Source organism: Cupressus sempervirens, chromosome 11 (genome assembly GCF_028749045.1).
Source record: "Cupressus sempervirens isolate cs-2001-9-10 chromosome 11, ASM2874904v1, whole genome shotgun sequence".
Taxonomy (NCBI): domain Eukaryota; kingdom Viridiplantae; phylum Streptophyta; class Pinopsida; order Cupressales; family Cupressaceae; genus Cupressus; species Cupressus sempervirens.
The window spans coordinates 763,887,459-763,914,215 of NC_143128.1; the positions used below are offsets into that span (position 1 = coordinate 763,887,459).

The 26,757-nt window shown below is 36.1% G+C and overlaps 1 pseudogene across 3 annotated transcripts; it reads left to right on the top strand.

The window, feature by feature from the left end:
- LOC149531847 (scarecrow-like protein 1 pseudogene) lies at positions 1-26,757 on the top strand (annotated as a pseudogene). 3 transcript variants are annotated; one of them, XR_016359031.1, is made up of 4 exons: positions 1-232; positions 342-410; positions 23,960-24,001; positions 24,089-26,757. The product of XR_016359031.1 is annotated as a scarecrow-like protein 1 pseudogene, transcript variant X3 (transcript). The 3 variants fall into 3 exon arrangements; XR_016359030.1 differs by lacking the exon at positions 23,960-24,001 and having other exon boundaries at positions 1-90; positions 189-232; XR_016359029.1 differs by lacking the exon at positions 23,960-24,001.

The window sequence follows — 26,757 nt, forward strand, 5'->3', positions numbered from 1 at the left end:
AAATACCCACCGTTTCATCTCACTGCGGTAGCTGATCTGAGGATTAGGAATGCATGAAGCTGCCCTTATTTGGAAACTTCAGGGATGAAGGTAACTGATACCTGTTTTGTTTGATTGCACAGAACGCCATTGATTGATTCCTCTGTTCTACATATACTCACATGAATTAGTATATCCTGCAAGGAAAGTCGTTGAATCCATTTGTGGATCAGTAGTCTACCTTCATTTTAAGGTTGGTATCTGCCGCATGCATAGCTCTTGCCGTTGAATTACATTTTTAGCGCTTTCATGTTGTGTTCTTCTCCATTCTGCTTATTTCTGTTGTCCTGCTGCACATACAGACACGGGGCTCTTCTGTGAATGTGAAGTTGAAGGTTGTTTTGCCAATCTTGGAGAATCATAATGGAAAGGTAATGTTTTGACTTGTGCTTATCTATTTCATTATTTGTCTTTGGTTTGGAGATGTTGCGACACTCATTCTTCATTGTAGTTGAGGTGAATCATATCCAGATCATGCAGTTTTGATATACAGTTTTTGGGTTCGATTCAGTTTTGTGTGAAATGAAATGGGCCTGTAACCTTTGACTATTTTTATCCTGATTGGTCAGGCACTTAAATATCTCTGTAGCTGTACCCTTTCAACGATTGTCTTGCATTATTATACTTGTTGATTGGCAACATCCAATCTCTTTCACAGCATATGAAATGTAATTTTGGTTCAATGGAATGCCTGGGCTTTATTCTGGCTATACCCATGTCGAGAAAGGTCTTAAGCTTTTGATTGATCACGAGTCAATACACAATGGTAATGACAGCACAAATCTACTCCGATTAAATGATAGCATACGTTCCATTCTCGAGGAATGATTTAAAATCTGGCCATGATTTTACTTTATTTCTTAATAAAGTTAACAAGCTTCACTTAAATGGTTAGCTTAGATTGGGATACAGGGATTCACATATAATATGGAGCCCAGAACAAGTGCACTCGCTTTTCTTACAGGCTAAAGATTCAAGAGGGAAACTCCCCACGGGTTTCAGTTTAGATCCTTTTGTATCATGTAGGATCTCTCCAAGCTTTGAGGTATCATTTAATATCATGCAATCAGTCGTGTTTTCTCTGAGTGCATTGAACCTATTTGCTTCGATTGCTTCTGAGAATCAGTCATGTGGCTTTTCAAGGCAACTGAAGTAAGAGTTGGGGATTTTTTTCTGTAATCCATGGCAGTTGAGTGGTCGACATGCTATATACAAAGAGGGATATCTTTGCCAGATTTCAATTTAACAAAACGAGGAAGTTGTTGATAAATAACTAGTAGAACCAAAATAATAATCTAATGATACCCTTCTTTTTCAGGGTTTCTTCTATCCAGGATTCTTTCTACAGCTCTGCATGAAATCAGATCTATCATCGTTTTGTTTATTTTAACCCTTAGTTTAAAGTTTCTCTATGTCCCTTCAACTTTTCCTATATGTCAATAGTTGGAATCAAAAGTAGAGTGTGTGAATCACTGAATATTTCATTCATGGTCTGATCTGTATGATTGTAGAAAAATTGTTTTATCCTAGTTATTTTGTCGTTTTGATGCATGAAACATGCAAGGATGTCTGGTTGGGCTTTTGATAACCATTTAAGAAGCATTTCCTATTTGGATGTTGATATATGTTATTTCCTGCTATATTTTGGCTTATGTTACACCCGTTGTATACCCATTCTTGTTTGCATGGTCCAGCATGCAAAGCCAGGAATATTAAATGACACATTGCATTTCTAATAGCTACTGTATGCTTTAAGGATGTTAATTTTGCAGTGGAAAGTTGCATCCAAGTGACCACACTCTGAAAATAAGTTCATGCATTTTGGATTTAACCTAATAAGTACCATGACAATGATTATACTCTCATTTTCCATGTCTTTGTCAAGTCTATGCACTAAGAAGCAATAATCAGAATTGTGGTAATGATTCACATCCATGCGATATTATAAAGTATGTCGATTAACCATATAAGTCATATAATGAGATCCCTGAGTGGAAATATCTTTTATGACCAAATTTATTAGTCATTAATATCCTAGCAAAAGATTGTTCCTTCAAATAGTTTCCTATGGGTGGATTATTGTTCCACATGGCACAGCATAACAGTTTAGTCATGTGTTAAGAACCTACTGTGTAGGCATCAGTTATCGCTTTATTTCCTGGTTAATGTTGTCACTTGATTCAATTGAATAGGTTTGAGCCATGCTGGCAGGGTAGGTCCTATAAATTAATCTTGCAGTTACTGTTAAATGATGAAGGTGTGGAGTCATTTGTGAGGTAACTTTATGTCTAGCTGAACTAAATAAAAATCAGTATGACTAAACAGCATATTATTTGAGAGAGATTCCATGTCAGAGAGATCTGATCTGGTCTTGCGACATGCCTGTAGAGTCACATATCTTACGTGACAATGTTGAATGAATTATTATTCCTGGCAGGTTCTACTGTTCAAGTACATGTTAATAACATTCCGTTTCTTGAGCTTTGTATTCTTGGTTTAGGAACACCCAATCTGTAACAAGTTATTGAAACACTTTACAAGCTAATTGTTTATTCATATTGGTTGAATAGATGATGCAAGGTATACAGGGATCGAGCTTCCTTTTTTAGAGTTTGGTGGAGTAGGTTCAAGTCCTGATAAATTTAAGGTAATTACGTATAATATAACTTGTCAAAAAGGACATGCTGCAGGGATGCATGAATTTATGAAATGTTTGCTACTTTCTTAGCACATTTGAACAAATAAAATTATTACATTTAAACAGTGAGCCCAAATAGATTTTAATGATTATAGTAACAAGATTTCTACTTGAAAAGTTAGTAGAGGCAAAGTGTAGAAATACCAACATTATGCTCTTAGAAGAGTGCATTTAATCTGTCTGATATGAATAACTGAAACAGTTTTGCATCTGTCATACCAAAATAAATAGCTGATCATACCTCTCAATGGTAAAAAAAATCTTTAGTAGGATGTCATGATACAGTTCTGTAACTTTAGTAAAGTGTTCCCGTATGAATGGAGCAACTCTTGAAATAATATTCTGAATGAGTTTGAAAACTAAGAATCATAAGGAAACATGGAGGATGATTACCAAATGGTGGAGCCTTTGGCATTGACAAAGTTGTCTTCCGCATGTGCCAGGTTAATCCGATAATATTTTTGAAGTATATCATCAGTCGGAGTGATATACTCATTACATTGAGTATTTGTGTTCATGATTTATATGAACATTTATAAGAATTATATATATATAAAATTGGGCTCTTATAATCAGAAGAGACTATTATGTTATGGAGTTCCTGAATGTGATTGTTTTGCCACCAAATGATTGTCGATTGAGAAGCAAATTAATTGTGTTTGCTTATACACCGACGCTGATCAAATGGGGACATGACTTTGTTGTTAAGGTTGTAGCTTCTGTTGGATTGATTTTATCATGAGATGCCTCGTTGATGGTAAATTATCCTTATATATATATGTGTGTGTGTGTAATATAATATATATTATATATTATACATTATATATTATTATATAATAATATAATAATATATCACATATATGGTTAATATATTAATATTACATATATGCTTAAAGGTGAGTTACACATATAGTTATTTATTAACTAATGATGATTAACTATAGGGACATGTCTCTTGAAGAGACATGTCTCCTCTCATGATTATATGAGATCCAAATCTGCATTTGGTGGACATCAATTACATTCGCAATGTTACTACATTTGCAGAAGCGATCCTAGAAAAACAACAAATATGATTTTACACTATTTAAATTTTTCATGATTGACCTGAAAGTGAGCACATATAAACTGATTATAGATTTTAGGAGGTGCAGTGGGATAAGTTAAAGTCTATTTTTTATTCTGTGGCACCACCTAGTAGTCGTAAGCTCTATGCTAAGGCCATCAAGCTCAAGTTACTTGGGCGATTGTCCTTGGAAAATCATAAGCTGCATTCTTGATGGAATTTTGTTCCATTGCCTATGAATCTCTAAAGGGATGAGCATGGGGTCTTATGACTATGATCATATTCATTGTCTGGAAGACTACACCTTGGTGTGTATATGGGTGAAGATGGTGTATTGTCATTGGCTTTAAAACCTTTAAACATGTGGATGACAGATCAGAAAATATGAGATATATATTTTAGATTCTCGAGATTATTCATGCACCAAGATTTATGGCACAAAATATTAAAAAATTCTCTTTTGCTCATTCTATTTATGACTATAATCATAACAATTGTCTGTAAGACTACACCTTGATGTGTATGATTATATATATTGATTATGACCTAGACTCATGGGCAATTGCCTGACAATCTTGCATTAAGAATCCTCCAAGTCCTTTGCTTGAGGCATTTGTAACCACCATTAAATGTTTTTCTAGATCAGGTGTCTTTATACTTTATAGAGTTGTGGTCAGTTTTCGCTTGAGTAGATCAAAGGCTTCCCATTTCTGCGCACTCAAATTTCTTCCCCTTTTTTTGAAGTGAGGCGATAGGGTAAAGCTATCCAGGAAAAAATCATAATAAGTTAATAACCTGCCAGCCCCATAGAATTTCTTACTTGTACATTCCTAGTGGTTGGCCATTCTGTTATGGCTTTATCTTTTTAGGGTCTGCTGCTATTCCTCCTAATATGATATGCCCTAAAATATTCCACTTCTAGAATAATGTGCATTTAGATTGTTTCCCGTGTTGTTTATGCCCATGTAACTGCTGCAACACTATTTGAAGGTGCTGTTAGTGTTCCTCCTCATTAATGAAGTAAATAAAAATGTCATCCAAAAATACCAGGACAAACCTGTCCAAGTAGTCTCGTAACATGCTACTCATGAGCTTCATAAATGTTGCATGTGCATTAGTGAGTTCGAAGGGTAGTACTGGGAACTCATAATGTCCATAACACGTTCTAGAAGCAATTTTGCAGATATCTTTATCCTTCAAATGTAACTAGTGGTATGCTGTTTGTTGATCTATCTTGGAGAATATCAAAGCCCCACGAGTTTGATCAAATGCATCATCAATTTGTAGTATGGGATATTTTTTCTTTACAGTAACCATATTTAGCATTCAGTAATTTACACATAAGCGAAGGTTCCCATGCTTCTTTTTAACAAAAAATACAAGGGCACCCCCCAAGTTGACACGTTGGGTCATATCAATCCCTTACTTAATAGGTCTTTTAATTGTGCCTTCAATTTCATAAGTTCAGTGGTAGTCATTTGTTAGGGAGCCCTAGATGTTGGTTCAGCTCTAAGACCAGTTTGATTGAGAAACCAAACACAGTTTTGGGTGGCAATCTGGGCAATTCTTTGGGATATACATCTTGGTAATCCTCAAGATAGGGATACTTTTTGTAAAATATTCTTTTGATTCCCAAGTCCCTCTGGACATTATCTCATCTTGAGTGGTTGCTTTGAAGAACATTAGGTCATGAATCCCAACTTTCCTGATTCTAGTTAATTCTTGTGCCCTGGCAACAAACAATTGGCACCCTTTCCTACCACTTATTTTCAACTACATGGCTGAAAGTTGTATTTTAACCTCTCGTTGTACACCTTGCGCTTTAACCCTGTTTCTTAAGTTGACCAGGCATTCTATTGATTTTGTGAAGCAATCAATTCTAGCCCTATGTTTCCATAGCCATTTCATTCCCAGGATGATGTCATATGAACCTAGAGGCATGTCATACGAATTGACTTACGCTGTGAAGCTAGGAAGCTCAATCGAACACAACACTACCCAAGATCTCAACTGATTATCATGTTCACCTCACTAAGAGTTGTTCATAAAGCAAGATCTTTTAGGAAATTTAGGAGACATCAAGTTTTTAGTGGTCGCTATATCAATCAATATTATAACAAGGTTTCTATAGAGTATACATGTTTCTATGGGAGTGGTCTTGAATTCTGCCTATCGTTTATTCACTGCAACATGGATTTTTTGTTGAAAAGCCATCTGTTGGGGTGCTAATGGGTTTCTCTGATGCTGCCCACCTTGGTTTCTGGCTGGGCATTGATTGATGTAATCTTTGCCTCCACAGGAGTAGCACCACGTTGTGGTCCCTTGCTAGGAGTTTTCTTCTCCTTCTTGTAACTATCATAATCCATTTGATCTTTCTGTCCTTTTCCTTTGTATCCCTTATCCTTTCCCTTAGTGTAATCCTACTTTGCGCCCTTCTTTTTGAATGGTTCAGATGTTTCTTTCCATTTAGCACATTGATAACTCCTTCCTTGAAGTCATCAGCTCTCTTAAGTTTGTGCTCCACTCTGACTACCATCTCATATGTTTTGTTCATGGTGATAGGGCCATGGACATCCACTATCCCACCTATTCGATTATTCAGACCCACAAAGAACTTTCACACCTTGAAAATTGTTCATCTTTTTGGTATGGGACATACTTCAATAACTGGGTAACTTTATTCTGTTCCCCTTGTCGAAGGTTCTGATTCTATGAAACTCCAAAGCCTTCTGGTCAAAGAACAGTTGTGGTAACCTTCTTTGCCTAAGTGCAGTACAAACTAGTTTTATGTGATTTTGATAGATTTAAGCCCTAGCATCTTCACCCCACTTCTTGGCCTCACTAGTCAATTGATAAGTGCCCTGCATTGGCTTGGAATTCTCCATATAGTCTCTGAGTTAAAAGTACCTTTCCATTTCGGTTGATCAAGATTCAACAATCTCCCCATACATCGAACATTCAGACTTTAGGGGTTTGACTTTCATAATTTCATGGGTCATATCACACATTACTTGCTCATCCCTATCAGACTGAGTTTGGGTAAAGGTCTGGGTTTTTTTCATTGTTCCCTTAGGTGTGTACAATAAGTATTAATATTACGTCTGCTAAATCCTTCCCTGTAAGTGGATTTTCTGCCCTTCCTCCCTAGTGCCTTTCTAGTCTAGAACCTGAGGTTCTCGAGTCTATCTTTAGTCTCTTGCATCATGGAAAGTAAATGGTTTAGTTTTGCAGTTGGATTGTCTGAATGCCTAGACCCTTTGGCATCATTTTGTTTATGTTATTTTACACTTAATTTTAGTTTCCTGTTATAAATATCAATTTTTATTGACATCTAACTTTAATAGTTCTATTTTACTTAAGGATGTAACATTTTTTTTCAATATAAATAACATAGATCTCAGCACAACAAAATTGTGTCCTTTACATTTATCACATCCAACAATTGCTATATATACAGTTCATTAGCATCAAGTAATACACCACAACATTTTTATAAGCTTTTTACATCATTTATTGACGAGCTTTGTTTTGCCCATCAGTTTAGAGGAAAGTACAAGCTTACAATCCAAAGTTTTTTTCTCATGTTTGTTTGATCCTTCTATTTTTCGTTTTGCCTTGGGCATTCTTTTTCTAGTTTTACTTGTGGGTTTGGTTTCATCCTATAATAGCTGCCTTGAATTTTTCCTTGTTAGAAGTTGTTCATGCACACATTTTCTTCCAAAGCTGTGTAGCTACTCTGGCTAGTTTCTGTTTCAGAGAGAAGTGAACAACAGTAGTAGTCATGTTTGAGCCTAAGTGGCTGAAGTTGGATCTGGACTGGGCTTGGTGGTACATATCCACATCTTGGATTCACCCGAAATGCTTCATGTCAGTTTATTGTTTAAGATATATAAATGGCGAGTCCTAGGTTTAGTATCAAACCTGGTAGCTCTGCTACCATGTGTCACATGCAACTATTATGCAATAATATAAACTGAAAATTACCTGTAAATCAAATCTGCACAGATAGCAATAATAGTTTTTCATTGAAAAGAGAGTAACTGTAAAAGCTGATCAACTTCTTATTAACAACATTTCATACTTGTAGCAACTCATAAGAACTTAGAAACAAAATCATAGTTTTATCTCTATCCTTACTGATAATTGTAAGAAAAACAAGTACTGAAGCAAAGATAGAAGCCTGATTCAATTTTGAATCACGTCGAGGTGTTTTCCAAGTATATCCATCTGCTAAGGTGCTTTACCCCCAACCACAAACCAAATGGTTCCCCACACATCCTTCAACTGGAAATGGCCCTGCCTTGCCTGAGGGTGTAACATCCAATAGATCAAATGTCATTTGAGCTTTGGTGTTTAGGCCTTACACTACTCCAGTTAGTAACACTTTAGGTGCATGTCTATCTAGTACAGCCTCATTGACTCACCTCATTGATTCAGAGGTGTAGCTGGGTCTGATGAACAGATAAATGCTTGCTAAGCAATGTGCCACCTTGGCCAAGGATTCTTAAAAATAGGCACATTTTACATGCAGTTCTAGTTCATCACCTTACCCAAAATTGTAAATCTCTTTGGACCCTTCTGGTCTAGACATAAGCATTTCTCAATTATGAGAACTGTCCTTATGGTATGAGTCCATAGCATCTATGTTACAATAGAGGTTTTAAATTTGCGGTTGAACTTTGTCAAAGTAGTTTTGACACATCCTATTGAACATTCAGCATTCTACAGAGCGGTCATTTGATTATTTTAAATTGTAATATTGTTTGAGTGCCAGCTCTGCACATTTTGATTCCAGTCTTTTGGAGCTATTACTGCTCTCATGATGTCATGTATACTTTTCTTTTCTAATCCTTTGAAAACTGAAAACAGATTAGTCTTATCTGAGACAAGGGAATATGTTATCTGGTTTTGATTTAGCTTAAATTAGGTTCCTTGTACATACTGGTTTCTTATCTGTAAATAGGAATCAAGTATTATATTGTAACCCCAGGCTATGTAATTCCGATCAATGAATAGAGTTGATTACATTAATTGAAATCATAAGTTAGTGTACAAAATGGTCTTAGCCATAGAAAGTCATGTTAGAATGATTTCCACTGTTAATTATATTTACAGTAGTTGTCGTGGTTTTGAACTATGGCACAAAGCCATTGACACTTTCAGTTGAGAAAGAAGTGCATATATGGCTTCCTACTAAAATAATATAAGATCGTAGGTTTTTCTTTTAGCTAAAATGTATTAGTTTCAATATGTGAATCACATAAAACTAGTTTTTTTATGCAAACTTCCACAACCCAGCTAAATTAAGTTATGTTGAAGGACTAAGATGAGGTCTACCCTATTACAGTTAGTTTTGATATTCTTCAACAATTATTTTCTGCAACAAGAGGGCAATTATTATATACTTTCAAGAATTTAATGTTTTTTTTCTAAAAAAAATGCAATTAACCATTTATCCAGCTACAGTAATTATTCCATTATTCCTCTCATAATAGAGGAAATACAAACATGTATTTTTCAGGAAGTGCTCTTATTGCAAATAAAAATGTAACTGTAAATTGTAGCTTCAACTCTTGAAGCATGGTTACGAGCAACAAAACCTTCGACTTTACCATTTGCTTCTTTCTAATTGCTCTTCCTTTGATAACAATATTAAAAAACGAGTGGATGAATGCCTTCAAACTCTTTCAAAAGTTCCATTCCAGTGTCATGTAAATTTCCTTGCATTCACACACATTTCCTCACAATTATGGGAATGTTGCGGTGTTAAGTATCCCCCAAATTTCATTTAAATTTGGATTGGTTTTATGCATTTCATTACCAGTACCATTTTTAATAAAAAATGAAATGAAATTTTGTTTTATTGAAATTCCACTCTCTTTCCTATTAAATAGGTTGGATTCCAACTCTCTCCTTGATTCAAATCTGTTAATTCCTTGATTCAAGCCTCTGAGGCAGTATATACATTTAAGCCGATGAAAACTAATGTTTAGATGATACAATAATAAGAGTTTAGCTATTCTTGGCCAATATTATTATGTGAAATAATGATATAATGTTTACTTTGAAATTAGAAAATTAATTCATTTTTAAGTATGCACTATGCAAATTTTCCTATTTATATACATAAATATGTGCTTATGTAGACTTGTATTTTGCAATATATTTTACATGGACATATGTACATATGTATGATATATACCTTAATTCACATACAAGTAATGATATATGTATCAAATTGACAAATTAATTTAAATTGAAGGTCCACTTAATTTCAAATGATGTGGCCTCAGGTAATATGCTTAATTTCTTATTTAAATCAAGTATAAGTTATTTTGATCCAATGATTTGCTGGTGGAAAGAGAAACCTTAACAATCCACTTAACCCTCTGGGTGACTCAATAGAGACCTAGTCCTTGGTCACACAACTAGGTTCAAACTCTATAAGTGGCACGTACACATACTCAAGGATTCTAGGAGATTAAGTTAAAAGCCTATAATGGCACTTACCTAGAGATTCAAATGACAATTTGATCGTTCTGTTAGATGTCACACCTTCTACTTGATGTTACTATCCTCCCTTTTTCGGAGGATAGCAGACTTCCACATCTACTTGCACACAAAAAAAGCAGTAAGCTGACATCTTATAAACTTGGATCATATTCATAAACATTTTCAAAATTATCAAGTGGACACCTGCTTATCAAACATATATGTTTTGAGTTTTTTGTTTCTGGGTTCGTTTGCGCATGTTTTTTTAATCAAAATGTTTTAGATAACACTCCGTGATCTATCATCAAGATGAGAGAATGTAAAAATAAAATAGCAAAATCCGAGTGATCTCATCCTGATGATGGATCACAGAGTGTGATCTGAAATGTTGATGATAAAAAAACATACACAATTGAATCTAGAAACAAAAAATCAAAGTCAAATGGATTGTGAAAATCTGATAATGTTAATATATATATGTCTTACAACTATCAATAGTGATAGAGATAATATATAGAACTTGAAATGCTAGTTATGAATTGTGTTTTAGTATAACATACCAAAGTGATTCTTGAAGTACTTAGCAAAATTGCAAAATAAAAATAAAAATCATTGAACATTCTACATAGTAACATACCCAATACTATAGTAACATTCAAAAATCAAAATTCAAATAGAAATTCAAATTATCAGCAAATAGGGTTTTCATTTGTATTAGTTCTATCAAAGATTTTAATAGAATAAAGATGATTATGATGTGTAGCATGATATGAATTATGATGGATATCAAAACGAGTACAAAATCATGTCAAAATGTAGTGAAGGGAGGCCTTTAATCATTCTCCAAGCCAAAGTCCAAATCACTAGAACTATTGGATTCCTCATAGTCAAGTTCCGCTAAATGAACACCAACTAGCCTTATGATGTAGGAGCATTTTGGGTGTAAGGGCAATCTTGCATCACCCAAAGATATTGCAATTTCCATAAGGGATCGTAGTGTAGAGTTACTATTTCTAGAGGCTTACTATTTTTAGTACGTTGGTTCTTTGAGCTTAGAATGTTTTGATTTCTTTCTCGGAGGTTCATTTTAGATATATCAGTCTACCAGTAATGTCTCATTGCAATATCAAGTCTATTTGTGAAGTAATTGAAAATTTTAGGTATTGTCAATAGGGTTTAAAAACCTTGAACTCAATTTTTAAAGGCTTTATAGGCTCCAAAAAGGGGCTAAACCTCAGTTGATTGGAACTTGCGCTACTTAGGTGTTGTAGATTAGATAGTGGCATTTTTTAAATGGGGTTTTAATAGTCAATCAGAGCAATTGGTGATCGGTATGGTCTTCAAAACTAGCATCGCCTAAAATGGGCATAAATGAAATTTCTTTTGAGTTCCAAAAGTTGTTGGGGGTCTACTCTAATGTAATATAATATGAAAAATTGGTCGGCCTCAATATCTAGGGTTAATATTTCTAGAACCTTCTTGGGCGGTGGAAAATTACCTATATAAAGAAGGCCTGTAGGATTGAACAAGATAGTTCTGGGATGTTGGTGGTGACTATGGCTTACAGAATATTGTAAGGAAAATGCCTAGGTGGTTTTGCATGTCTTATTTTTGAAATTTGTAATTTCATACTTTTAGAGATAATAAGAAACCAACTTTCTATTCTCGCAACTTGTTATTTCTCTATTTTTGTGATGTGTTTGTGTTATTAGAGGGAGTACCCTTCATCAAGTAGTCTCAGAACAGGAGTTCCGAAGTGTATAGACAGGTTACTGACTTTGAGGTAGTTTGCACTAGGACCGAGGGATAAGCATGAAAATGTCTCCATGAAGGAATCATGGTGGAAGAGCTAGAGGTGTGACAAATGAGGGATTTAGAGCTCTCTAGAGACATGCTAGCATTGCAAGAGGAGATTTGTAGAGGAATGAATATTTTAGTGAGAGATGAAGTGAGGATGAATTCAAAGCAGGGAATGTTGAACAAGGAGCCAAAGCGACTAGTGATCCTGAGGTGGATAGGATTTTTAGAGCCATTTCTAGGATTGAGAAAAGACCCAAGATTGAAGCCTCCACATTTTTGCGAAATCCTAACTCGAAGGAGTTGATCAACTGGATCCATGTTCTAGAAGAACATTTTGAGTATCCTGAGAGGGTCAAGTTTGTGAAGGCCAAACTAAAAGGGCATGCAAAAATTTGGTGGTAAGAAATTTAGTTAGGGCGAAGTAGAAGAGGAAAAGATAAAATCACAAGATGGGATCGGATGGTGGAGAAATTGAAGCGACAATTCATTCCTATTGATTATGAGCTCCATCTGCTGAAGAAAATGCAAGGCTTGAAGCAAGTGGGAAGATTTGTGTAGGAGTATACAAAAGAGTTCTATCAAGTCTTCATCATTATATGCTTTGCGGAAGCCAACAAGGTGAAAGTTGTCTGTTACCTAAATAGGTTGAGGCCAAATATTCAAGAGGAAATGAGTCTTGTTAGAATGACCAATATATTGAAGAGGCATACCAGTTTGCCTTAAGGGTGGAAGAAGAATTAAACAAGAAGTTCAAAAGCAAGCAAGGTGGAAGAGGTCAAGGAGGAGGTTCCAACGACCGGTCTTATGGAGGCTGAAATGAAGAATATAAAAAGAATGAGGCAAGTAGTAGTCAAAATCAGAAGGGAAATAGTTTTAATTGTTTTTGTGGTTAGAATAATAAGCATTAGAGATGAAGTGGAAGAGGGCAAGGACTAGAAAGAGGTTGCTTTAATGGGGTTTGTTTCCATTATGGTGGAGGAGGGCATCAAGCCTATGAATGTCTTCAACCCCAAGGAAAGACAAGTAGGAGAGTTGAAGGCCAAGCAAGAGTTGCACATGTAAATGAAGATGCCAAGTCATCACATTCTGAAGATGTTGAAAGAGAAGTCCTAATTTCCAAAAGAGTCTTGCTGAATGATGAGAATGAACTTGAACAAAGGAGGAATTTGTTTTAGAGCAAGTGCAAGTGTGAGGATAAATGTTGTGATGTGATTATTGATAGTGGGATCATTGATATTTTGGTGTTTAGAGGAGATGATCACAAAATTAAAGCTTAAGAGAGAGAGAGAGAGAGACCCACGCCCATACCAAATTTCTTACGGGTAGGATGACCACAAGGTCATTGTCAATGAATAGTGCTTGGTGAAGTTCAAGATTAGGAGCTACCATGATGAGGTACTCTATGACATCATACCCATGGACACATGTCATATGTTGTTGGGGAGGTCTTGGCAGTTTGACAAGTGTGCTATACATGATGGTCATGCAAATACCTATTCCCTGACAAATGATGGAGTTCAACATAAGTTGAAGCCATTGAAGGAAATAGAAGAAAATGTATGTAGTAGTGCCAAAATATGTTTAGTTGATGGAAGAAAGTTTCTAGAAGGTATATGAGCACGTGTTTTTCTTTAATTCCAAAATTTGGTAAAGAGGAAGTAGAAGATGCGCTTGCAGAAGTTACAAATTTATTTGGAGTTAAGGATATTGTATATGCTAATGTGCCCAATGGGTTGCAACCTATAAGAAAGTTTAGTCATTAGTTGGATCTGATTCTTCTAGGAGCTAGTTTGCCAAATAAGGATGTTAATAGAATGATTCCAACAGAAAGTGAAGAATTGAATAGACAAGTATAATAGTTATTACAGAAGGGGTTGATTCATAAGAGTTTGAGTTCATGTGCTATTACAACAGTATTATCACTAAAGAATAATGGAGAATGGAGGATGTGTATAGATTCTCGAGCCATCAACAAGATCACTATCATGTACAAATTTCCCTTGCTAAGGATCATGAAATTATGGATTGTTTGAGTGGATCTGTGTATTTCACAAAGATAGATTTGAAGAGAGGATACACCATTTCCGGATCAAAGAAGGAGAAGAATGCATGACAACCTTCAAGACAAAGGATGGCTTGTATGAGTGGCTAGTCATGCCTTTTGGGCTAACCAATGCACCTAACACACTCATGCGGCTTATGAATGAGGTAATGAATTTCGTTTTGGGTAAGTTTGTCTTTGTTTACCTAGATGATATTTTGATCTTTAGTAAGATATTAGAAGAGCATATAATGTATATTTGTAGGGTCATTGAGATGCTAAGGGAACATAAATTGTTGATTAATCTAAAGAAGTGTAGTTTTGTGAAGGAATTAGTTTCTAGGGATTCTTAGTTTCAACAGAAGGCCTAAAAATGGACCCAAAGAAGGTGAACACTATCCTCAAATGGCCTACTCCAAGAAGTGTGAGTGAGATAAGATCTTTTCATGGTTTGGCTGGTTTTTATAGAAAGTTTATTAGGTGTTTTAGTAGTGTCTGTGGACCCTTGACTAAAACAATGAGAGGGAAAAGGAAAGAGTTTAATGGACTACAAGAGCAGACAATAGTTTTGATATGTTGAAACAAAAAGTTGTTGAACAACCTATTTTAGCACTTCCAAATTTTAACAAGGTGTTTCAAGTAGATTTTGATGCTAGTGGTAATCCAATTGGAGCTATTTTGAGCCAAGAAGGTAGACCTGTTGCTTACTTCAGTGAGAGGGTAAATGATGCCAAAAAAATTATGTTTATGATTAGGAGTTTTATGCTATAGTTTGGGCATTGAATAAGTGGGAACATTATCTTTTGCTTAAGGAGTTTGTTTTATATACTGATCATTAAGTTTTGCAATATTTGAATAGTCAAGAAAAATTGAATCAATGACATTTGAAATAGGTTAAGTTTTTGCAGAGTAATACATTTTATTTGAAACACAAGAGTGCAAATTCTAATAGGGTTGTAGATGCTCTTAGTAGGAGGCAAATTCTTTTGACAAAGATGTAGATTGAAATTGTTGGGTTGAAATAACTCATGAGTTTGTATCCAAAGGATCTTGATTTAGGTGAAGTTTGGAAAGCTTGTACATAACCTTTTACTTTAGATAGAACCAGGTGTTTGAATTTCATTATCTAGGATGGAATGCTATTAAGAGGAAGTCAATTGTGCATTCTAAGGAGTTCTATAAGAGAGAATATCATCAAGGTGAAGCATAGAGGAGGGTTGGTTGGACATTTTGGTCAAGATAGAACTATTGCTCTAGTTAATGAGAATAATTATTGGCCACAATTGCATCAAGATGTTAAGAAATTTGTACAAAGGTGCAAAGATAGATGACAAAAGGAATAGAGAAGAATACAAGTTTATATCAACCATTACCTGTACTAGAGAAGCTATGGGAGGATATCAGTATGGACTTTATTCTTGGCTTACCAAGGACTCAACGAGGGCATGATTCAATTTTTGTGGTGGTCGACAAGTTTTCAAAGATGACACATTTTATTCCCTTCAAGAAGACTAATGACGTTTATGTGGAAGAATTGGTTTTTGGAGAAGTGGTAAGACTACATGGTCTACCAAAGAGCATAATTTCCTATGTTACCCCAAGTTTCCAGGACAAGGGGATGGGGAAACGGGTTTCCGGGACGGTTTTTTCTTTTTTGCCAAAACAGGGGACGGCAGGGGACGACTATATATATATATATATATATATAATATTTTTCAATTTTTTTTTTTTTTCAAATATATTCATCACAGCAACATAGTTTAAAATTATCAATTCCATTCATCAAATAATGATTCATCAATGATCATAGAGCATAGCAATCAGCATTTATCAAATCATCATTTTCAATCATCATCTAAGTACTTAAAATATCATTAGTACATAATGAAATGAATCAAATAAGAGAATGAAAAACATCAACTCTCAATAAAATGGAAACATTGAAAAGATAAAGACTCAAACTTTAAAGTTTTAAACTTTTAAAGTATCAACTATAGTCTATCAATGATCATATTGATATATAATCATTCCATCAATGTATCAACTATCAATGATCATATAATGTCAAGACAAAACACTCCAAAGTAAAAAACATCAAAGTCAAAATGAAAACAAAGATACTATGGCAGCTGCCCTTAATCATCCATATCAAAGTCACTATCACTATCATCTCGAGCCTCAAAATGAAAACACACACACTATGATAGCTGCCCCTAATCATTCATTTTATAATATATTTTATAAAAAAATTGACTTCCACAAGTCTGGGCCCGCAAATTACTGAAAATTTGGAAAATCATTTTTTTAATGGTTTTATTGAGTTTAATAAATTTTTAATAGGAAAATTTTTATGCAGTCCCCAGGACGTTAGGAAACGGAAAAACAGTGCCCAAAACGGTCAACATGTTTTGAAAACTCGTTGACCGTTTTCGAAGTTTCGGGGACGCGTTTCCTATTTTCTTCTCTAGGTGGGGATGTCTGGGAAACGTCCCCTGCCGTCCCCCCATCCTCGAAACCGTCCCAGTTTTCGAAACTTCGGGTTTAGGGGTGGAAACGCGTCCTGGGGTAACATAGATAATTTCAGATCGAGACACTAATGGTTGGGTAATACTGGTACACATTATGGAAGAAGTTAAAGATCGATTTGAAGTTTAGTTCATCACATCATCCACAGACTAATGGATAGACAAAAGTGGTGAATAGGAGTTTGGGAAGTTTGTTGCGATGCTTGGTTGGAGATAAACCTAAGGGATGGGATTTGATTTTACCATAGGTGGAATTCGCATACAATTATTCCTTCAATAAGAGCAATGGTAAATCACCATTCTAGATAGTGTGTGAAAGTAGTCCCAGAAATGCTTTCGAATAAAGGAGGTTGGACACAGGGGAGACATGTAGTGTTGAAGCTGAAGTTTTTGTAGAACAGTTGACAAACATCCACGAGGAGAGGTAGAAGCACATTATGAAAATGAATACACAATGCAAGTCTAAGGAAAATGAGAAAATGGGGCATAAGGAATTTCAAATTGGAGATGAAGTCATCATTCAGTTGAGAAAGGACAGATTTCCAGTTGGAACATAAAATAAGTTGAAGATGAAAAAGTTTTGACTATGCAAGATACTGATGAAGCATGATTAAGGAAATGCCTATGAAGTAGAGTTGCCTAGTGAACTAAATATTTTACTAGTGATTAACATTTTAGATTTGACAGAGAATCATGAAGGAGGGGTTGATGAGGTCGCAAAAGAACAATGGAGTATTCCAACAACTACTCTAGTTACAAAGATTGAAGGAATCTTAGACACCTGTGTTGACAAAAGCACAAGAAACATGACATATAAAGAATATTTGGTCAATGGAAAGGACGACCCCGTTGAAGATACATCATGGCTGGCAAGGGAGAGGGTTACTTCTCAAATTGGAGGTTCCAAAAAGGGGTCAAACCTCAGATGGCTAGAGCTTGCACCAATTAGGTATTTTAGATTAGGTCATGGCATTTCTAAAATGGGGTCATAATTGTCAATCATAACAACTGGCTACGGGTTATGATCTTTGAAAGTTGCGCCACTTGAAATGGGATAAAATAAAAGTTTTTCAAATTTTCTTTTGAGTTTTGATTCTTTGAAAGTTGTTGGGGGCATACTCTAATGTAATAAAATATGAAAATTAATAAAATTGAGGGTTGGTCGACCTCAAGGTCTAAGATTAATATTTCTAGAACCTTCTTGGGCGATGGAAAATTGCCTATAGAAAGAAGGCCCGTAGGATTGACTATGATAGTTTCAGGATGTTGGTGGTAGCTTTGGCTTACAAAATATTGCAAGCGAAATGCCCATGTGGTTTGGCATGTTTTATTTCTGAAATTTGTAATTTCATACTTTTGGAGATAATAAGAAGCCAACTTTTTGTTCTTAAAACTCGTTATTTCTCTATTTTTGTTTTGTGTTTGTGTTATTAAGGGGAGCACCCTTCATCACCTTACAGGAGTTTCAATTGTAATGTCATCCTCATCAATTTGAGATGGGCCCTCTAGCTCTACATCCCATCATTTTTCTAGGCTTCTCTGAACACACATGTCTTGCGATCTATGATATGAAAGACCTATGTACAACAACTAGATTCTCTACTCTCTGATAAGTAAGTTTGTTCCTTTTAACATAGTGGATGAAACTATAAGTAGATCATTTCCTCTTTGTAGTTGAGGAACTAGAAACCTAAGATAGCAAACAAATTGCCAGTGTGAAAAGCAAAACTCTTAAGTTCTCTTAAAAAACTTAAATAGGCTCCAAAGTTGATGAACTTCAAACCTGAGATAGCAATCAATGGCCAATGTAGTAAAACTTTGCCCTCTATGAACCATGACATTTCCACCACAAAATTGGATGTTTCTGTACCATAGTTATGATACCCATCTTTGCTAATTTTGAGTAACCTAGAGCATAATGATTTATAACATAATGTCATAAACATACCCAATAGTAAAGCCAAAGTTACTAAACTCTAAATAGTAAATAAAGAAATTGAATTATTAGTCTTGCATTAGGCAAGTCCTGTCCACTTAGAGCAAATATCACCAACAATATTATCATCAAACATCTTATTAATGCACCTAAAGAACCCTACCTTCACCTCATCATCTTGAAGTAGTGCAACTCTACCAAGCCTAAGCATGTACTACTTAGTATTCAATCCATATGCAATCATGTGCAAAGGAGTGCTCGGCTTCTCCCATTTGCGGTAAATGATTGGCTAAATGTGCTCATTGTAGTATGCTAATGTGGGGTCCCTCTCTTGTACAACCCTCATCTGGCCAAGCATAGAATAGATGAACTTATAAACCTCTCCAAGGGTAGGTACATCCCCATCACCATATTTGATCACTTGGAATGCCAGAGTAATGATTGAGATTTTATTTTGCATCACTCCAAAAATTAACACTCTTCATCCTCTTCCCCTTTTCAGTGTTGGCCTTAACCCATTGATTCCATTTTTGTGACATAACCATAAGTTGTAGTGGCCCTTGCAACACAAGTACTCTCAAAGAGAATGTAATACGATGTATGTCTAGCCTCAATTGGTTTCAAGAACTTCTTTGCGAAGCTCCTAAAGAGTGCATGTGAGGTTGTGGTGATTGCAAATAAACATCTGCACATCACTCGAATTATTGACCACTCCTTTAATCCAATAAATCTTCCCCATGTCCTTGAGTGCATTGTTCATGATATGCACATAGCATGAAGTCCACCAAATATGTCTATAGGTTGCCTCAATAAGCTTCCCTGCAACTTTGCATATGTGCTGCATCTGTCACTACTTGGACCACATTTTGTGGCCCAACCTCCTCAATAGCTTCGCTAAGGCTGTGAAACTGAAAATCAGCACCTTTGCAATGCCCTAAACAATCAATTGCCCTTAGAAAGTATAGGCCCTCAATGCATGCGACCATGATGTTGATGAGTGGGCAATGTCTAGCATTCGTCCACCCATTTACTTGACTCACTCCAACATGCCTTCATTTGCTCCATTTAAACACTGATCTTGTTATACTTCCTATCCAAGATCGTGGTTCTCAATTTGTGCCCACATAGTGGCACAAATGATGTCCCCCCCCTCCTTCGTTACCAAGGGCATCATCTCCTTGCAATAAGGGGTTTGAACTACATGCTATGGTATGCCATTGGCTAAGAAGAATGTACCAATGACATTGTGCAACTGATCCTTCATGTACACATTAAACAAATGAACTACAGGGTTACTTGAACTACTGCCTTGCATTTCCCCTTGTTGACCTTCCTTGCTAAATTCTAATGGATGAAGGTCCAAAAGTTGATTCTGACATAGATCCTACACTTTGATGCGTGATACAAGTAGAAGTATGTCACTGCCCCCTGTAACTGTTGAATCACCTAAACCTGTTGCCTAGCAGCCAAAGACATAGGCACTAGAACTACTCTATAATTGGGAATGCCCCAAAGCTAGTTTATCTCAATTCTATACTATACATTTTTTGCATGTAACAGAAATTTTGCACTCAAACCATTTCCTATTTAAAAGAGTATCTGTGCATCAACTCTAGTAATGCTCATTATGTACCAAAAAAATTGCATTTCCACTTTCTTGTACTACTACTTGTAGTCATTGGGGTTGATACTCTTATTGCAAGTTGTTTTAGAGGAGACTTCTAATCATAAGGATCTCTAGCAAATGGTTTCAATTTTGAGAAGGGCAATCTATAGTAGCTGGTCCTGATGCAACATAAGTAGTTTGGGCTTCTGGAACAGCCTGATGGTCACTTTCCTCATGCTCAGGTTCATATTGTGATAGATTTGCAACCTTAGAATGCATTCCCATGTCTTCTCCACTATATTCTTGACATGAGAGGCCATTTAGACACTACATTTCACAAAATGATAAAATTTCTGCTTGATTAGTAATTTAAAAAAATAGAAAAAAATTGTTAAGAAACTAGTTTGAAATTTTAGTCTAATTTAAAAATTCAAAAGTTAATAACAAAAAATAACAATGCATTCAAGTTCAAACAACAAAAGTGGAAATACATTCAACAAGAATTTAAAACAATGGTTCATAAACAACAATCAACAATGCATTCAACAATTATTTTCAAAAGTAAAAATGAACTTCCTTTTTCCCATGTATTTATGGTTTATGACCTGGTTGTTGAAGATCCATATGCCATGGCAGTAGACTCCATTGACCGATAACAAAAATAAAATAAAATAATTAAAAAAAACCCTACTTTGTGCTTGATGAATCTTCTTCTTCTTGATCTTGCAACCACTATTCCACTCTTTCAACTCCTTTACACTCTTTTCTCTCAGCTGTAACAAATGAAAGCCAAACGTGATATACATAGATGTCCTCGGGATAGTTGAGAGATGCATAGTAGTCCCTTTGACATCTTGGGATGCCCGAGAGTCCCCAAGCACCCAAGTGGTGTGGCGACAAGGGTACTTGGGTGCTCCAAGTACCCATCGGGGACATCCTTGCACTGGGTAAGCCTAGGTTTTAGGTTGGTGCACGTCCCCAAGTTTCACTAGTTTGTTATATCTCATTGTTTGAGTTTTGCATTCATGTTTTGAGAAAAGAGTTTGAATGGTGGGAAAAAAGTAGGAAAGACCGATTAGGTGAGTAAACCCCCTTCCTTTCCATTTCAAAGAAGAAGTGTGTTTTGAAGTGGCATTTGCTAAGAACTAGCATAAGCTAGTAGGTAAAAAAGCATAACATTAAACCAAGCTCTAGCCTATGGCTCCATTCAATCAATCAAAATGGGAGCCACGGTAAGAATAAATGGAGTAGCTCATCCATTCTTATTGGGGTTCTCCTTGGATAGCTTCAAAAAGGTTTCAATAGTTGACAAATCAACAAGAATCTCCAATACATAAAGAGGACCTTGCTAGTTTTCATAGCAATGATCAATAATATTATTATGAATATTAATATAAGTTTATCTATTTTAAAAGGGTAAATGCTTTTGATTCGAGATCCCAAATCCAAACTATTACTAAGACTTGGGTAACTTATGATATTCTTATAAGCTTTCCCTTTTCATCCCGGACAAAGCATTTCTACGCTTGATTTTCTTGAGTTGCCTCTTTTAGTTCTATCAAAATTCATCTTCATTTGGTCAATAGGGTTGGGGGTGGGGAGTAATTAGTGGTAGACTTAACTCTATTTTCTCCATTGATGGGGGCACATGGTAGATAATCGTAGGAACTTTTGTTATAAAATGTTTATCTTTTATTTTCATCCCATGCAAAATGTGGCAAGGTATATTTGTAGTTGTTAGATTGTTTTAGCTGTTTATTTGTTTTTATTTTGTTTCTCATATCCAACAAACATGAGATTTGGAATATTATGATGTGACATATTGTATGACTATATAAGCTTGTAATTGTTTCAATATGATAGATCAAATTTGTGGCTTCATTATGTAGAGATTTTCCTGTTATACATCTTTGTGTTATTTCTGACTGTTCTTGTTTCACTATTATAATAACTTGATCTGGATTAAATGAACTGAAACTCTCATACACATTGAAAAAATGAGTGTTTTTTCATATGTTGATCAATTTGATACAGCGGTGATATTCATATCAATTTTTTTGCCCATTGATTTAATGGCATAGCTCAATTACGAACCTGCTACAACTGTTGTAAACCTCAAGAAATCAGCAACACAAAATTGAACATAGGTCTGAATTCTGGAGTGCAAGTCAATGTGATACTGAATTGCTGGAAGCTGAATATCTGGTAAATCTGTACAACTTTTGTTGAGTACCCTAGATTTGAAAAAGTTAGATGAGAACTAAAGAAATAGAGTCTATTATTATGTTCTTAGAATTTGTAGGTTTAGGATTCTTTCACCCCAATACTCCTCCCTTATGTTCTTTTAATTATATTTGGGTTTTTTTACCCTATAGGCATGGCAGGCTTTTTCTTGACTTCTCTAAGAACAAGGGATTCCCCTATATAATAGGTATGTTACTCTGAGGGAACTCCTTTTCAACAAGAAAATAGTTATGGATTTGGGGGCAGGGGTGATGTTTTTGTTGAAGGTATGCACCCGTGATCTCCTTGTGCTATGCAACACAGTGGTGGTTAGCAAGATGGCTTAACCGCCTCCTGTGTCTTGTATAAGTCTAGTTGTTGTATTGGGCATTAACAGTGATCTTTTGGTGCAATGACAACCAACAATTGGTTTTAGAGCCGAGGTCGCAGGTTTGAACTTCATGCTTGCGCTGTGGTGGATTGTTGCAAGGTGTGTGCCCATGGTCTCCTTGTGTTGTGCAGTATAGTGGTGGTTCATTACATGGCTTAATCTCCTTCCAGTCTAGTGGTTGTATTGGGCATTAACAGGTCAATCTTTTGGTGCAATGACAACCAATAGGTTCGTCCCCATCCTTGGGACATCATCTAGATCCCGGAGGATTGTCGCAATGAAACACTGTTAAAGTTTCACGTAATTTTATGCCAATTTTCTGAAGAAATTTTCCCTGATCATCCAAGCATTTCTCAAGAGAGAGGAAACAAACAGAAGACCAATTTTGGAATGCAGCCACCTCTTGTACATAATGATTGATTCTTTTTTCTGACAGAGGACATTAAGAATTAATGACACTAATCCTTTGGTGAAGGACACGCCATTCCAAGAATTGTTACACTGTAGGGGAATCTGATTACTGACAACTTGATTGGCGCAATCGTATTGAATAAACAGCATTTTGGGATCAAATCACTTATCACCTGATAAGTTTTTATCAACTGAACTTTTGGTCTTGGTTGGTATGACCCTGTATCTTATCAATTCAATTTATAGTTACAAAGATCCCCTTTTACTTTCTTAATTCACAGTAAAAAAAGAGCACATGCAAGGGCAAGCTAACCATACAGAAAGTGCGAAGTCCACATTCCTGATCAAATGCCACTAGAGATATTCTTTGGACCCCTTGTTTACCCCAAATAAAACTTTTTCGAGCATCTCCTCAGTCTTTTTTTGGGCCACTTTGAAAGGGAAAAGACACAAGGAATGGTAAATGCAGCCTGCTGCTTGTATTCTATCGACCATCACTATTTTCCCACAGTTGAAAGTAGGTGTTGCTCTAGGTAGGCAATTGTTCATCAGGCTGAAAACATTGGTCTAAAATGGGTACTGAGTATCAATATGAATATCTAAATGCCAGATGTTTTATCTGCATTTTTATTTAGCTAGTTTGGATGCTCATCTTGGCAAGTGAGAACTGACATTTCTTTCTTTCCTTCTTTCAATAACTTAGTTGTATTTTTTCCAAAACATTCTTGCAGATGATTTCAGGTGCAATCGTACTTCACATGTTTTATAATGAGGTGCTCATTGGAAATTTCTAAACAAGCTCACAATTTGTCATCAAAGAAACTCTAGCAGAGATTTACATTGTTTATATTGTCATGCAGGGGTTTCTGGTGTTCCGCAGATGTACATACAAGTGTGGCAAAATTTGAAATTTATAAGCTTACATCAGCATCTTCTATGCCCTTGTTTGACACAAGAGTTCAGTAGGAAAAAGAAAGGTTCTAAAGAAAATAGTGCTTTGCTCTTCTGGGTGGTGGATGTGATGTCTATCTTAAAGCCTCTAGATCCTTCAGAGAGTTCAATTGATGAAAGTAACATGTCACTTGGAAGGAACTACCGAAATGGATCACCTGAGATGATGAATGCATGGAATAAGATGAGAGTGCAGTATAAGCCTGAACTTGGGGGTATCACCTTAAATTCTCATGGTTATGTTGATTCTTCTCCGACAGGGATGCAAACCAGGGTAATGCAGCTACTTTCCCAGAGTTCATTATCTGATATTGAGAGGCAAGCTATTTTCAGTGCAGTAAAGCTTCAAAATCAGTACTCGCCTGTATCACCACTCACTTACTTGGATTCTATGGGGATATCTGACTGCTCACATCACTCTGCTTACACTAGTGGGTCATATTATCAACAGACACCAAATCATGCTTTAATTAATTCCCAAGGCTCTTTGTATAGCCCTGCTACATTGGCTGAAATTTTGGTTTCCAATGGAGGTCGATATCCTGGCATGCCAATTTTACACAATGTTGCTTCCCTTGAGAAATCTATATCTACTGACAATCTTACAGAGAGTAACTTGCCATTCTACCCAAGTTATCAGTCATCCAGCGACCAACAGGGCAGTGTCGTAATCAATGAAAACTCAGAATGCATGAGGCAAAAGCTCGAAGAGCTGGAGAGAGAGCTTTTCAGTGATTATGAAGAGGCAAGTGTTGTAGGCCTCTCTGAGAGCACAAATTTTGACAGGGAATGGGCTGATACAATAGAAAACCTTTTGTTTGAGGACTCTCCAGTGCATTCTCCAATAGACAGCACAAACCTAGGAGTTTATTCTGATAGCACCCTAGATTATCCCACAATACCAGCCATCCCACCTCAAGCAGGGAATGAAGAAAACTCTTCTTTTCTTTACCAAACGAGTTCTTCAAATCAAGAACCAGACTCGTCATCTACCCAACAGGAAATGGATCTTGATGAAGATATCTCTTGTAAGCAGCTTTTGATTCGTTGTGCTTCAGCAATATCTGATGGTAAACTAGACTTAGCAAATAATATAATTGCAAGACTAAGAGAAATGGTTTCTATTCAAGGAGACCCAACACAAAGAATTGCAGCCTACATGGTTGAGGGTCTTGTTGCGCGCATAGCATCTTCAGGACAAGGGTTATATCATGCTTTGAAATGTAAAGAACCACCAGATACTGACAACTTCTCTGCAATGCAGATATTATTTGAAGTTTGTCCGTGTTTCAAATTTGGGTTCATGGCAGCCAATGGAGCGATTTCTGAAGCCTTCAGGGAGGAGCAGAAAGTGCATATTATAGATTTTGATATTGGGCAGGGCAGTCAATACATGAATCTCTTAGAGATTTTCGCAAAAAGGCCTGGTGGACCTCCACATGTACGCATAACAGGGGTAGATGATCCTGAGACTGTTAAACGCCCTATTGGGGGATTGAATAATATAGGAAAGCGGCTTGAACAACTTGCATTATCATATCAAGTTCCTTTTCAATTTGTTGCCATTCCAGAGAAAATTGGAGATGTTGAACTTCAGAGGCTTGACATCAGACCAGAAGAGGCTCTGGCAGTCAACTTTGCATTCCAGTTGCATCACATGCCTGATGAGAGTGTATCGACAAGGAATCCCCGTGATCGACTTTTAAGGATGGTAAAGTCTCTCAATCCTAAAGTGGTCACTGTAGTGGAACAAGAGGTAAATACTAATACTGCACCTTTCTTGCCTCGGTTTGTGGAAGCTTTAAACTATTATTCAGCAGTCTTTGAATCTTTGGATACTTCACTTCCAAGGAATAGCAGAGACCGGATGAATGTTGAAAAGCATTGCCTCGCCCGAGATATTGTCAACATAGTTGCTTGTGAAGGAGCAGACAGAATTGAGAGGTATGAGTTAGCTGGAAAATGGAGGGCCAGACTGATGATGGCAGGTTTCAGTGGGTATCCACTCAGTGCCTCTGTGAACGACACAGTCAAGTCACAGCTACAATCATACTGCAGTAGCTACAAGCTTAAGGAAGAAGGGGGAGCTCTATATTTTGGATGGCTAGATAGAATTCTCATTGCAGCATCCGCTTGGCATTGAGAAACTAGTAACTTATTATTGTTCTTGTACAAAATATTCTTATTATGATTTATAGACAACATTGCGGAGGTTGCATATGTCTTTGGCATTGATGTTGACAATTAATTTATATCAGACAACCGTGCAAAACAGTACCAATCTTTTGATGGAAGCATTGAACCTGGCATCAAGAAAACATTGCCTTTGCTCTGTTGTGCAATCAGAGAAAGTATTAGGGAAGGCATTTACATATAATAAATATTTATCATGATGCTGATGCTTGTGAAAGTTTGTGACGGAGATATAAGTTTCTAAACAGTCAAGACTAGAAAGTACCATTTAATTGGGGCAATCGATGTATGGCATTGTCAAAAATATTGAATTTTATGATCATTTGTACTCGCATTGAGAGGCTCTAGTAAATGGCTTTAACAATAAAGTTGCATATTTGAAAAA